The sequence below is a fragment of the Pavona decussata genome, unplaced genomic scaffold (assembly GCF_977016875.1).
Source record: "Pavona decussata unplaced genomic scaffold, jaPavDecu1.1 SCAFFOLD_167, whole genome shotgun sequence".
Classification (NCBI taxonomy): Eukaryota; Metazoa; Cnidaria; class Anthozoa; order Scleractinia; family Agariciidae; genus Pavona; species Pavona decussata.
Genome location: NW_028145578.1, coordinates 297,786 through 310,892, shown reverse-complemented (window position 1 = coordinate 310,892; position 13,107 = coordinate 297,786). Strand labels below are relative to the sequence as shown.

At 35.7% G+C, this 13,107-nt stretch overlaps 2 long non-coding RNA genes across 7 annotated transcripts in view; both read left to right on the top strand.

The window, feature by feature from the left end:
- The first annotated feature begins 3,502 nt into the window (after positions 1-3,502).
- LOC146464221 (uncharacterized) overlaps positions 3,503-13,107 on the top strand; it is a 119,911-nt gene continuing 110,306 nt past the window's right edge. The window contains exon 1 of the long non-coding RNA XR_014868571.1: positions 3,503-3,544. This is a non-coding gene — a long non-coding RNA (uncharacterized LOC146464221). The remainder of the gene's footprint in view (positions 3,545-13,107) is intronic.
- LOC146464233 (uncharacterized) lies at positions 7,217-12,906 on the top strand. 6 transcript variants are annotated; one of them, XR_014868565.1, is made up of 4 exons: positions 7,217-8,230; positions 9,172-9,442; positions 9,782-11,106; positions 11,472-12,906. It is a non-coding gene; the product is annotated as an uncharacterized LOC146464233 (long non-coding RNA). The 6 variants fall into 6 exon arrangements; XR_014868569.1 differs by lacking the exon at positions 7,217-8,230 and having other exon boundaries at positions 8,939-9,442; positions 9,782-9,867; positions 10,920-11,106; XR_014868568.1 differs by lacking the exon at positions 7,217-8,230 and having other exon boundaries at positions 8,939-9,442; positions 9,782-10,487; positions 11,029-11,106.

Here is a 13,107-nt window from a genome sequence, read left to right as displayed (position 1 = left end):
TACGTTCTGCGCATCTCGTGATACTCGGTTTCCTATGGGTGGGGGCTACTAATACAGGGTTATTTTTGCGCTGTTTAAATTATCCGCGGAAAGCAGAACTTAGCAAGTGCTTCTGGTATCCAAAGAGAAAGTTGTGGGTAACCATGCATTTTTCAGAGATAAGATAGCTTCAATTTGGAAAAGAACGCCATACATTGCTTTGTATTTTACTGCTTTTTTGAATAATTAATGCTTAATTATCTCTAAAAAATGCGTGGCTCCCCTCCCCCCCCCCCCCCCCCCAATTTTCTTTTTGGATTTTCATAGTCCTTGCTAAGATCTGCTTTTCCCGCATAGTGATAAACCGCGCAAAAAATACTTCGGTAGCAGTAGGCACCGTCCTTACAGTCAATCCAGGTCACGCGTGAACAGTAATTCCAAGAATGTAATGAACATTCGAATTTCTCTTTGTTATGTCCGACGTGTGAATGAAATGTTGGACATCTCTCTGGAAATCGTTCCGAAAAAGACGCATTAATTGAAAAAAAGATTCAAAATACTTGGGAAACAATTGTTATTCTTGAAATATTCAATTTCGCAATGTAAAGAAAAATTCATAGCTTTATACTGTCAATAAGCTAGGGAAATTTATACGGGAACTCTGAAATCTCGTTGGCGATTTTGAAAACTGACATGTAAATTTCAAAACTCCGTTCAAATTTCAAAAATATCGTTCACGCGTGACCTGGGTTGACTGTAATGTATGCATTTTGATTCGCCTGGAACATAATGTGCTCAATCAAGAGTAAATATAATAAGGGGACAGAGAGAAAACCAGGGGAGTTGGCTGGGATATGTGAATTTTTATACATCGTCCAAACGGAAGTCGGTTTCCCGGGACGTCCGCAAACGGTAAGTGTGACGTCACGATTCGTGAGCCACGGACGGCAACCGGAATGTTTCCTTTTTTCACGTGGTTTTGCTCCTTACCACGGACAGGAAAAGCTCTTGGACTGTGGCTTGACGTTACAAACGCGATGACGTGAAAACGCTCCAAAAAGGGATGAGTTCAATTTGATGCCAAGAGCCTACTCACTCACAGGCAGCCCAAGCTCAATATCAGAGAACCGTTGAATTATAAGGATTTGTATGGTAATACAACGGATTTGCGTAAAATGGCAGAAACTAACATTTTTTTGTCAATAAAATCAACTTACCCTGTTTCTACTTGTATTCTTCGTCATTTACCAGCTTTTCAAGCCGATTCGAAGCGATTTCGGCGAGTTAGCGTCATTCGGGATTCCACTGTTAAGTGTAACGAAAGGCCGAACAGTATTTCAGCCATTCTCGAAGGACGAAACGGAATGAATCCGTTGAAATCATCCCTAGTGTTCCAATTCCTTTATAGAATCAAAGTACAGATGCATATCTATCCTGCCAGTGTAACTCTGACTCAATTGAAACCGTATCACGTTTGCTAGAAAGATTTTCTTTCAAGTCAGCTCGCTTCTGAGATTTCGAAAGATGCGCGGCCAGAACGCCATGGACACATTGAAAGTTCGAACAGCACGCTGGGTAATTAAAGTTCCCTGGCACGGGGGAACAGCGGCCAGCATGCAGTTGTCCACAGGCTAACTGATTTGTTTCTGGGGCCTCCCCGTGTGCCAGTACTACCGGACTATTCAACCTAAATTTACGGCACAGAATCAAATATATGGACAGCCTGTTGTCCTTTTTCCCGGAAATTTGGAAATTCCTCGAATTTTCCTTTCCATTGGTCATACCATTTCACCAGATGATCAGCCTCAGTTTCTTACGTGATTTAAAAGTTACCCTTGCGTTTTCTGAATAAATTTGCAATTCTTCTTATTTAGTTTGTGTAATGTGGCCGAACTATCCAGGAGCTTACGTCGTAGGAGCGGCATTTTTATTTCTGGGTAGTCCGCCGTTTCTGTAGAAGTTGAACGAGTTGAAATAATCGTGAGGCAGCATAAATGAAATAAAGATATATTTTCAGGTGACTTTTTCGTTATCGTTGGGACGTGCAGAGACGACGACGACCACAACAAGAACGTCAGAAAACAATAGTTTTAATTAGCAAAACACTGGCTCTGCACGTGCGTTATAAATTTTTATACCTTTCTTTGTCGTCATCTACAAAACAACGACGTGTAATCACCATTCAAGGTTTTATGAAAAACTTGAACACATGATGATTTAGTTTCCTCTCTCTTAAAGCCGCTCCAACGACGTTAGCTCCTGGATAGTTCAACCACATTACACAAACTAAATGAGTAGAAATTATCGCAAATTTATTCAGAAAGCGCGAGTGTATTTTTTAAATCTCGTAAGAAACTGCGGCTGGGCCCAGTTGTTCAAAGCCCGCTAATTCTGGATTAATTAACAACAACTTTGGTTAGAGTTTAATTACATAACAATAAAGATTTTTCAAAAAGATTTTTGTCCCTCTGTTTTGACGTTGACTTTTCTTTACCACTGGCTTAAAATTAGAGTTAAAAAACAATTTTAACGAGCGAGCAGAAAACCTTCCGTTAATTTTTAATCGCGGATTAACGTTTATCGGCTTTCGAACAACCGGGCCCTGGGCATTCGGCGAAATGGTATGACCAATGGGACGAGGAACGGATTCGAGGAATTTCCAAATTTCGGGGAAAAAGGACAACAGGTTGTCCATATATGTGATTCTGTACGGGAAATTTAGGTTGAATAGGCTGGTAGTAATTTTGATTGTCGATGGAAACAATGGTCTTTCGACGGTCTTGACAAAAAGGACACGAGGAGGCCCCGGGAACAAATCTGTTTGCCTGTGGACAACTGCATGCTAGCCGCTGCTCCCCCCGTGCCAGGGAACCTTTGTTACCCAGCGTGCTGTTCGAACGTTCAATGTGTCCATGGCGCTCTGGCCGCGCATCTTTCGAAATCTCAGAAGCGAGCTGACTTGAAAGAAAATCTTTCTAGCAAACGTAGCCTGTGAACATCCGCCCCCTCCCCTCAAAAAAATCGGGAAGGGAGGGGAGGGGGCGGATGTTCACAGGCTAAGCAAACGTGATACGGCTTCAATTGAATCGGAGTTGCACTGGCAGGATAGATATGCATCTGTACTTTGATTCTATAAAGGAATTGGGACACTAGGGATGATTTCAACGGATTCATTCCGTTTCGTGCCTCGGGCATGGCTGAAATACTGTTTGGCCTTTGGTTACACTTGGCAGTAGAAACCCGAATGACGCTAACTCGCCGAAATCGCTTCGAATCGGCTTGAAAAGCTGGTAAATGACGAAGAATACAAGTAGAAACAGGGTAAGTTGATTTTATTGAGAAAACGATGTTAGTTTCTGCCATTTTACACAAATCCGTTGTATTACCATACAAATCCTTATAATTCAACGGTTCTCTGATATTGAGCTTGGGCTGCCTGTGACTCACTTGGCCTGGGAGGAGTTGCCGCCACGTGGTGTCATCGCGTGTAAAATTTTGTTGACCCAAAAGGCCTTGCAATCCCATAATCAACATGGCCGCAGATTTCTCATCTCTGAATTTGAAGGTATTTACTTTGAAAAAGTTTCCGTTTTGACGTCGTTATAATTGCGGTTTAAGTTCTAAATGCATTTAAAGTGTGATGAAGAAACTATATTTGCCGTTTTTCAGGTGTTTGCATGGTTCTAAGTTTATGTTTGAATGCAATCTCGTACCCAGAGTCCTCAGGCTTTTTGGTCAGAAAACCCTGTAAACGTTTTGTGTGTTTTAAGCGTAAAACAAAAACTCGACCACTATACACAGACTGACAGAAGGGAACTTATTACAGTCAACCCAGGTCACGCGTGAACAGTATTTCCAAGAATGAAATGAACATTCGAATTTCTCTTTGTAATGTCCGACGTGTGAATGGAATGTTGGACATTTCTCTGGAAATCGTTCCGAAAAAGACGCATTAACTGAAAAAAAAGATTCAAAATACTTGGGAAACAATTGTTATTCTTGAAATATTCAATTTTGTCGTGTAAAGAAAAATTCATAGCTTTAAATACCGTCAATAAGCTAGGGAAATTTATACGGGAACTCTGAAATCTCGTTGGCGATTTTCAAAACTGACATGTAAATTCCAAAACCCCGTTCAAATTTCAAAAATATCGTTCACGCGTGACCTGGGTTGACTGTAATAAGCAACGACAATGGCAACAAAAACGTCACTTGAAAATATAACTTGAAACCATTTCATTTGTGCTACTTTGCGATTATTTCAACACCTCCAACTTGTACAAAAGCTGCGAACTACCCAGGAACCAAATTGGTAGGAGTGCCATTTGAGTTAAGAAAGAGAATGAACAATTCACTGTCGTGTGTTCATGTTCTCTGCAGAGCCTAGAGTTGATCATCTCGCGCTGTTTTTCGTTGGCTGAGGGCGCAAAGAAATGTACCAAAATTTAAAACGCACATGCAGGCCGGCGATTGTTTTTCCTCATTAACCCTATTGTTTTGTCGCTGTCGTTGCCGTCATGGCTGCTTAAGTTGTTCCGTTCTGTCTTTTCTGGGTGTTCAAGCACTGCTTCCATAATCAAAAATTCCACGTGCTGGTGCATGGACACACTGTTTATCGGTCTTCCAATGGTGTTAACTTTCACTTCTCCAAAATTTAAAACTTTTGAGATATAAAGTTTGATAGTTCTTGGTGGCATCCTTATAGCAGCTGCTACCTCATTCAATTGATATCCTAACTTTTTTCACTCAAATGACTCACCATCGTAAATCTTCACTGAACGGGCAAAGCATAGCTGATTTTGATGAATTTATTCATAAAAAAAACTCCCATATGACCTTGCGGTCTTGTCTTGTAGCTTTATGCTTTGATCCGACAACGTTAATTGAAATAGCTGTATATCTATATTTAAATATGGTTAAGCAAGAAGCCAATTTTTTCAAAGGAAGGACACAGATGTGCTTTGGAAAAGTTCTGTGGACAGCTGGCGATTAGTTGTTCAAAAAGAGGAGTCTCTCTCTATATATATATACCTCTTTGAATAATAGGAAAATACAACTTGGCTAACTTTTGGAAGATCTGGCTTGGTCTTGTTGTTTTCGAGCAGTTTAGTCTGGGATAGAGTGTAGAAATCAGAGGCTTTTGGTCTAAAATAGTATATTATTTACTGTTAAAATTATCAGTGGTATGAGGAATTTAGTCAACAAGTCTGAGATAGGGGAGGGATTTTTGAAATCTAATGTAGAATAATGTTGCAATTTAATGCAGCTTAACATGGTGTTGGTTTAGGGTAAAGTCTTCAGAGTCCCAGTGGTGTACCACCACCAAAAAAATCACTGAGTAACTTCCTTCCCCTTGGTAATGCAGATGACAGGCCATTAATGCAATGTAAGTCCTGAGTTATATGACGAAGAGTATGACAGAATGACAACAATATGGGCATGACATGGAACAACAATCCATTAGAGTTGACATTAATTTTTAATGTTTTTGTATACAAGAGCATGTGAAGAATAATACAGTCAAACCTTCCCTAACTGACCACCCAAAATGCTAAGATTTAGTGGTGGCTTACGGGAGGTGGTTGCTTATGAGAGTCAAACCACAGGGAGTCTCTTCGGGGAACAGGTCTGACACATCTATTTCTTTGAAGAGAATTTATTGTCTACATTGTCCAAGTTACAATAGGAGCAGTGCTAGGTTATCGATAAAAGTTCCTTGTAAACTCTGAGTAGAATAGTACATACAGCGAACGCGGAGATCAGAAGGTTTGTCAAGTGGCCACTTACAAGAGGTTACAAAACAGTGAAAAACTATAGTGGCATCACCTCCCAATGTGGTCAAGGTCGCTCATGAGAGGTTGCAACTATATATAAGAGCCTTATCTGAGAAGAATTTGGTGTTTTGCATAGGTGGTCACTTACGAAAGGTGGTCGCAGATGATGGAGGTTCGACTGCATTAGATTTTTGTTGATTGTTTCATTGAAGGGGTTAAAGGACTTTATTTACAGAATAAATTTTCAAATTGTGTGAGTTTTGTTCTTCTGTAATACAACAGTACAATAGTCTTGGCATTTGGAGCATAACCCTGTGATTTTTGTGCCTTGGTTTTTGTTTTTTCCTAAAAAAAAATTGTCTAGCTATCTATAAAAAAAAACAACAGCTGTACCAAATTTAACATCTGCATATTTGTATTACAGGATCAGAGGCACGATGGGATGATGGAAGATGTGCACTGCTCAAGTGGTGACCAACTGGACAGTGCAGATAATCTTTTATTTTGTTCTATCAATAGTGAACCAAGCATATAAAGTAGAAGTGTTGTGGAAATGTGCAAGCACATTGAGATAGCAGTTTAGATTTTGTACTGCTATCTCAACAGCTTAAATTGCATTTAGGTGTAAATTGTGGGTTGGACTTGTAAGTTTTGTTTGAAAAATTATTGAATTGAGCTTTGGACAATTGTGTAATGGACAAGCCAAAAAAATTGAAATGGGTTGTTTTTGGATTTGAGACTAACAACACTTCTCCTTTTAATTTAGGCATGCAGCTATGTTAACAAAGGAAGTGCATGGTTATATGTAACTCCCCCAGCTACGTGAACACAATTAGACTGAAAGCTTTTACTAGAGACTGTTTTATGTCTACTGACCATTCAACTTGCATGCAGATTTGTAAGCTAGGGCCCGGTCGGCACAGGCAAAACTTGAAATTGTCTTCATTTCGTGATATTTCATGGATAATTTGTGCTGTGAGAATGGGGATTTGTAATCGCTTTCTTTGTACAGTAGCTGCATTTCCAAGTAAAGTTCTGCTGTCCCACGTCTGCGTCCATTAAGCTATTATCAGACAAAAGACCAACTTTTACTTTGGTTGTCTTTTGTCTTTGTCTTTTTTTTTGTTTTAATTTTGGTATTCTGAAGGCTTTAATGGCATTTATTGAAGTTTTGGCACGTCACAAAGCTGCATCACACTGTAGGACATTTTATTATGGTAAAAACATGACATCATCATGCAATCACTACACAAACTTTATGTGGGATTTAAGTAAACTTGGGTGTACTTTAGACAAGCAGAACTTTACTTGGCTAATGTGTGCTTATTTTAATTAAGAGCAGATTGATATTTTGACCCAAATGAACCAAAATAGTGGCGAGCTATTAATTACTAAAAGAAAGAACCAGTCACTATTCGTTATCTACTTGTGTAGTTTATGGTCAGATTGTTCCACAAAAACCAAAACCTTAAGTGTATAGCATTAGGAGGAAAATTAAGCCAAAAAACAAAAGTGTATAGTATTAGGATGAAAATTAAGCTGGAAACCAAATTGTATAGTTTTAGAATGAATATTAAGCCAAAAACCAAATTATATAGCATTAGAATGAAAATTAAGCCGACAACCAAATTGTATAGCATTAGAATGAAAATGAAACCAAAAACCAAAGTGTATAGTGTTAGGATGAAAATGAAGTCGAAAACCACTGTGTACAGTATTAGGATAAAAAATTTGGCTGAAAACCAGAGTGCATTGTACTAGGATGAAAATTGAGCCCAAAACCAATTTTAGGATGAAGATTAAGCCAAAAACCAGAGTGTATTCCATTAGACTGAAAATTAAACCCGAAAATCAAAGTGTATAGTATTACGATGAAAATTAGGCCAAAAATCGAAGTGCATCATATAAGGATGAAAATTAGGCCGAGAATCAAAGTGTATAGTATTAGGATTGAAATAAGGCCAAAAATCAAAGTGAATTAAGTACTAGGACGAAAATTAGGCTGACAATCAAAGTATGTAGTATTAGGATGAAACTTAGGCCGAAATCAGTGTATAGTATTAGGATTGAAATAAGGCCAAAAATCAAAGTGTATTTAGTATTAGGATGAAAATTAGGCCAAAAATCAAAGTGTATAGTATTAGGATTGAAATAAGGCCAAAAATCAAAGTGTATAGTACCAGGACGAAAATTAGGCCGAAAATCAAAGTGTATAGCATTAGGATGAAAATTAGACAAAATCAAATTAGTGTATAGTATTAGGATTGAAATTAGGCCTAAAATCAAAGTTTATAGTATTAGGATGAAAATTAGGCCAAAATCAGAGTGTATAGTATTAGGATTGAAATAAGGCCAAAAATCAAAGTGTATAGTATTAGGACGAAAATAAGGGCAAAAATCAAAGTGTATAGCATTAGGATGAAAATTAGACAATCAAAATGTATCGAATTTGGATTGAAATTAGGCCAAAAATCAAAGTGTATAGTATTAGCATGAAAATTAGACCAAAATCAAACTGTATAGTATTAGCATGAAAATGAAGCTAAAAACCAAAGTGTATAATTAAGCCTGAAACATGAGTGTATAGTATGTTGATAAAAATTATGCCAAAAACCAGAGTATATAGCATTAGGATGAAAATTAGACTGAGATTAACATAAAAATAGGTCACAATCCAGAGTGTATAGTATTAGGATAAAAATTAGGCCGAAAATAAAGCTGAAAGCTAAAGTGTATGGTATTAGGATAGAAGTTAAGTTGTAAACCAAAATAATTGTATAGCATTAGAATGAAAATTAAGCTGGAAACCAAAGTGTACGGCATTACAATAAAAATTAAGCCACAAACCAAAGTGTATAGCATTAGGAGGAAAATTAGGCCGAAAATCAAGGTGTATTGCATTAGGATGAAAATTACACCAATATCAAAATGTATAGTTATATTAGGATTGAAATTAGGCCAAAAATCAAAGTGTATAGCACTAGGATAAAAATTAGGCCAAAAACCATAGTCTATAGTATTAAGATGAAAATTAGGCCGAAAAACAAAGTGTATAGTATTAGGATGAAAAATAGGTCACAATCCAGAGTGTATAGTATTAGGATAAAAATTAGGCCGAAAATTAAGCTGAAAGCTAAAGTGTATGGTATTAGGATGGAAGTTAAGTTGTAAACCAAAATAATTGGATAGCATTAGAATGAAAATTAAGCTGGAAACCAAAGTGTATGGCATTACAATAAAAATTAAGCCACAAACCAAAGTGTATGGCATTACAATAAAAATTAAGCCACAAACCAAAGTGTATAGCATTAGGAGGAAAATTAGGCCGAAAATCAAGGTGTATTGCATTAGGATGAAAATTACACTAATATCAAAATGTATAGTTATATTAGGATTGAAATTAGGCCAAAAATCAAAGTGTATAGCACTAGGATGAAAATTAGGCCAAAAACCATAGTCTATAGTATTAAGATGAAAATTAGGCCAAAAATCAAAGTGTATAGTATTAGGATGAAAATTAGGCCAAAAATCAAAGTGTATAGTATTAGGATAAAAATTAGGCCAAAAATCAAAGTGTATAGTACAAGGATGAAAATTAGGCCAAAAACCATAGTCTATAGTATTAGGATGAAAATTAGGCCGAAAATCAAAGTGTATAGTATTAGGATGATAATTAGGCCAAAATCAGAGTGTATAGTATAAGGCCAAAAATCAAAGTGTATAGTATTAGGATTGAAATAAGGCCAAAAATCAAAGTGTATAGTACAAGCCTAGGGACGAAAGGTAGGCTGAAAATCAAAGTATGTAGTATTAGGATGAAACTTAGGCCGAAACCAGAGTGTGTAGTATTAGGATTGAAATAAGGCCAAAAATCAAAGTGTATAGTACCAGGACGAAAATTAGGCCGAAAATCAAAGTGTATAGCATTAGGATGAAATTTGACAAAATCAAAATGTTTAGTATTAGGATTGAAATTAGGCCAAAAATCAAAGTTTATAGTATTAGGATGAAAATAAGGCCAAAATCAGAGTGTATAGTATTAGGATTGAAATTAGGCCAAAAATCAAAGTGTGTAGTATTAGGATGAAAATTAAGCTGAAAACCAAAGTGTATAGTTTTAGGATGTAAATCAAACCGAAAACCAAAGTGTACATAGTATTAGAATGAAAATGAAACCGACATCCAAATCATATAGTATTAGAGGGAATATTAAGCCAAAAACCAAAGTTAAGTTAAGATGAAAATTAAGGCAAAAACCAGAATGTATAGCATTAAGATGAAAATTAAGGCGAAAACCAAAGTGTTTATTATTTGGATGAAAATTGAGCCGAAAACCAACGTGTATAGTATTAAGATGAAAATTAGGCCAAAATCAGAGTGTATAGTTCAAGGATTGAAATTAGGCCAAAAATCAAAGTGTATCATGTGAGGATAAAAAATAAAACCGAAAATCAAAGTGTATAGTATTACGATGAAAATTAGGCCAAAATCAGAGTGTATAGTTCATGCAAGGATTGAAATTAGGCCGAAAATCATAGGGTATCATCTTAGGATGAAAATAAGGTCAAAATCCAAAGTGTATAGCTTTAGGATGAAAATTAAGTGGAAAACCAAAGTGTATATAGTATTAGGATGAAAATTAAGCCGAAAACCAATGTGTATAGCTTTAGGATGAAAATTAAGTGGAAAACCAAAGTGTATAGTATTAGGATGAAAATTAAGCCGAAAATCAAAGTGTATCAAATAGCGTTAAGACGAAAATTAGACAAAATCAAAATGTTTAGTATTAGGATTGAAATAACGCCAAAAATCAAAGTTTATAGTCTTAGGACGAAAATTAGGGTGAAAATCAAAGTGTATAGCGTTAGGATGAAAATAAGAAAATCAAAATGTATTGGATTTGGATTGAAATTGGGCCAAAAATCAAATTGTATAGTATTAGGATGAAAAGTAGGTCAAAAACCATAGTCTATGCTATTAGGATGAAAAGTAGGCAAAAATTAAATGGTATAGCATTAGGATTAAAATTAAGCCAAAAACCATTGCCAATAATATTAGGATTTAAATTAGGGGAAAAATTAAAGTGTATAGTATTAGGATGAAAATTAGGGCAAAATCAGTGTATAGTGTTAGTATTGAAATTACGCCAAAAATCAAAGTGTGTAGGTATTAGGATGAAAATTAAGCTGAAAACCACGGTGTATAGAATTTGGATGAAAATTTTGCCAAAAACCAAAGTGTATAGTTTTAGGATGTAAATCAAACCAAAAACCAGTGTATAGCATTAGAATGAAAATTAAGCCGACAACCAAATCATATAGCATTAGAATGAAAATTAAGCCAAAAACCAAGTGTACAGTATATTAAGCTGAAAACCAGAGTTTATAGTATTTCGATGAAAATAAGGCCAAAAACCAGAGTGTATAGTATTAGGATGAAAATTAAGCCGAAAGCCAAAGTGTATAGTATAGGGATGAAAATAAAGCCGAAAACTAAATCGTAAAGTACGAGGATTAAAGTTAAGCTGAAAACCAAAGTATATAGCATTAGAATGAAAATTAAGCCATAAACCAAACTGTATAGCAATAAGCCGAAAACCAGTATATAGTATTAGGATGAAAATTAAGCCGAAGGACAAATTGTATAGCATTAAGATGAAACTTAAGCCGAAAACCAAATTGAATAGCATTAAGATGAAAATTAAGCCGAAAACCAAAGTATATAGTATTAGGATGAAAATTAAGCCAAAAACCAAATTGAATAGCATTAAGATGAAAATTAAGCCAAAAACCAAATTGTATGGCATTTAAATAAAAATTAAGCCGAAAACCAAATCGTATAGCATGAGCATGAAAATTAAGCTGAAAACCAAATCGTATAGTATTAGGATGAAAATTAAGCTAAAAACTAATGTGTATAGTATTAGAATGAAAATTTAGCCAAAAACCAAAGTGTACAGTGTTAGGATGAAAATCAAGCCAGAAAGGAGAGTATAGTATTAGGATGAAAATTAAGCCAAAAACCAACGTGTACAGTATTAGAATGAAACCTTAGCCAAAAACCAAAGTGTACAGTGTTAGGATGAAAATAAAGCCAAAAACCAGCGTGTATAGTGTTAGGATGATGTTATGATACACACATGATATTTCATGGGATTTGATCGCAGAAATTTGTAATGTGCGAATTCGTTTCTGAACTTGTCTTGATATTTCTTTAATATTTAAAAATGTCATTTTGTATTTGGTATTTCTTTTCCACAGCATTTAAATTATAGATAAAAATCTTAATTTTAGAATATGAAAGTTAAAAATCAGAAGGTGCTATGTAAACAAGGTTTAACAAATAAAGAAGCCTCGACTGTGCTCTGTTCTGTTGTAAAGCACGCAGGAAGCAGCTAGAGCGCGAAAGAAGTGTAGGGGGAAACACGAGACGTAGTCGATGTTTTTGTACTAGAATATAGCTAACGAGCGTTTACGGGACCTTTTAAGACTTGTTTAAGCTTGTGACATTTTTACATCTTTCGCTCTAAAACTTGAGCTGTCCATTTTATGCTATCTTTGGTGTTTATCATCTCTGCCTTCGATGTAATTTCGACCATTTCGTCGGTTGACATGTTTGCAAATCTCTGTTTATATTTCTACTTGGTTCCGTGTTTTAGTCGCTAACTTCTTCGGAAACTTCACTTTAAATCACCGTGTCATTTGTAGTTTTTTTACCTTGTATGCGCACAGGATGGTCTATGTCCAGCTCGTTTACGTTTTCTAGGTTATAAAAGACGTCTGGATCGAAAAATAATAATAATAAAAATAATAATAATAATAATAATAATAATAAATAAATAAATAAAACCAAGAGAGAAGTCCAGGAATTTCACAAACAGGTTGATAGCGTGACAGCGTTGCTCTGTGCATCTGTACTCTGATAAAGCATGCTGTTTCAACCAATCAGCGCGCACGTTATATCGAAATTTTATTATAAAAATGAATAAAAACTAGTGTTTTACAGCTGGTGTTGCTTGCTGTACTGTGATAATGTGATTTCTGGAATATATTAAACTGGAATTATTATTCAGTATGCATGAGGAGAATCAATTAAAATTCATGAATGACATTTGCATCAATTATTAAGAAGTGATGACGTCAAAGCTCATTTGCATTCATAAATAGTCAATGGCATTAGACTCAGATTCAGAATCAGGTCCAAATTTGATTCTGCTACCGATTCTGATTTTAAGCAGCATTAGAATTAGACTCAGATTCAGAAGCGGTATAAGAATCAAGTTTAGACCTGATTCTGAATCTGAGTCTAATTCCATTGAATATTCATGAATGCAAATGAGTTTTGACGTCATCAC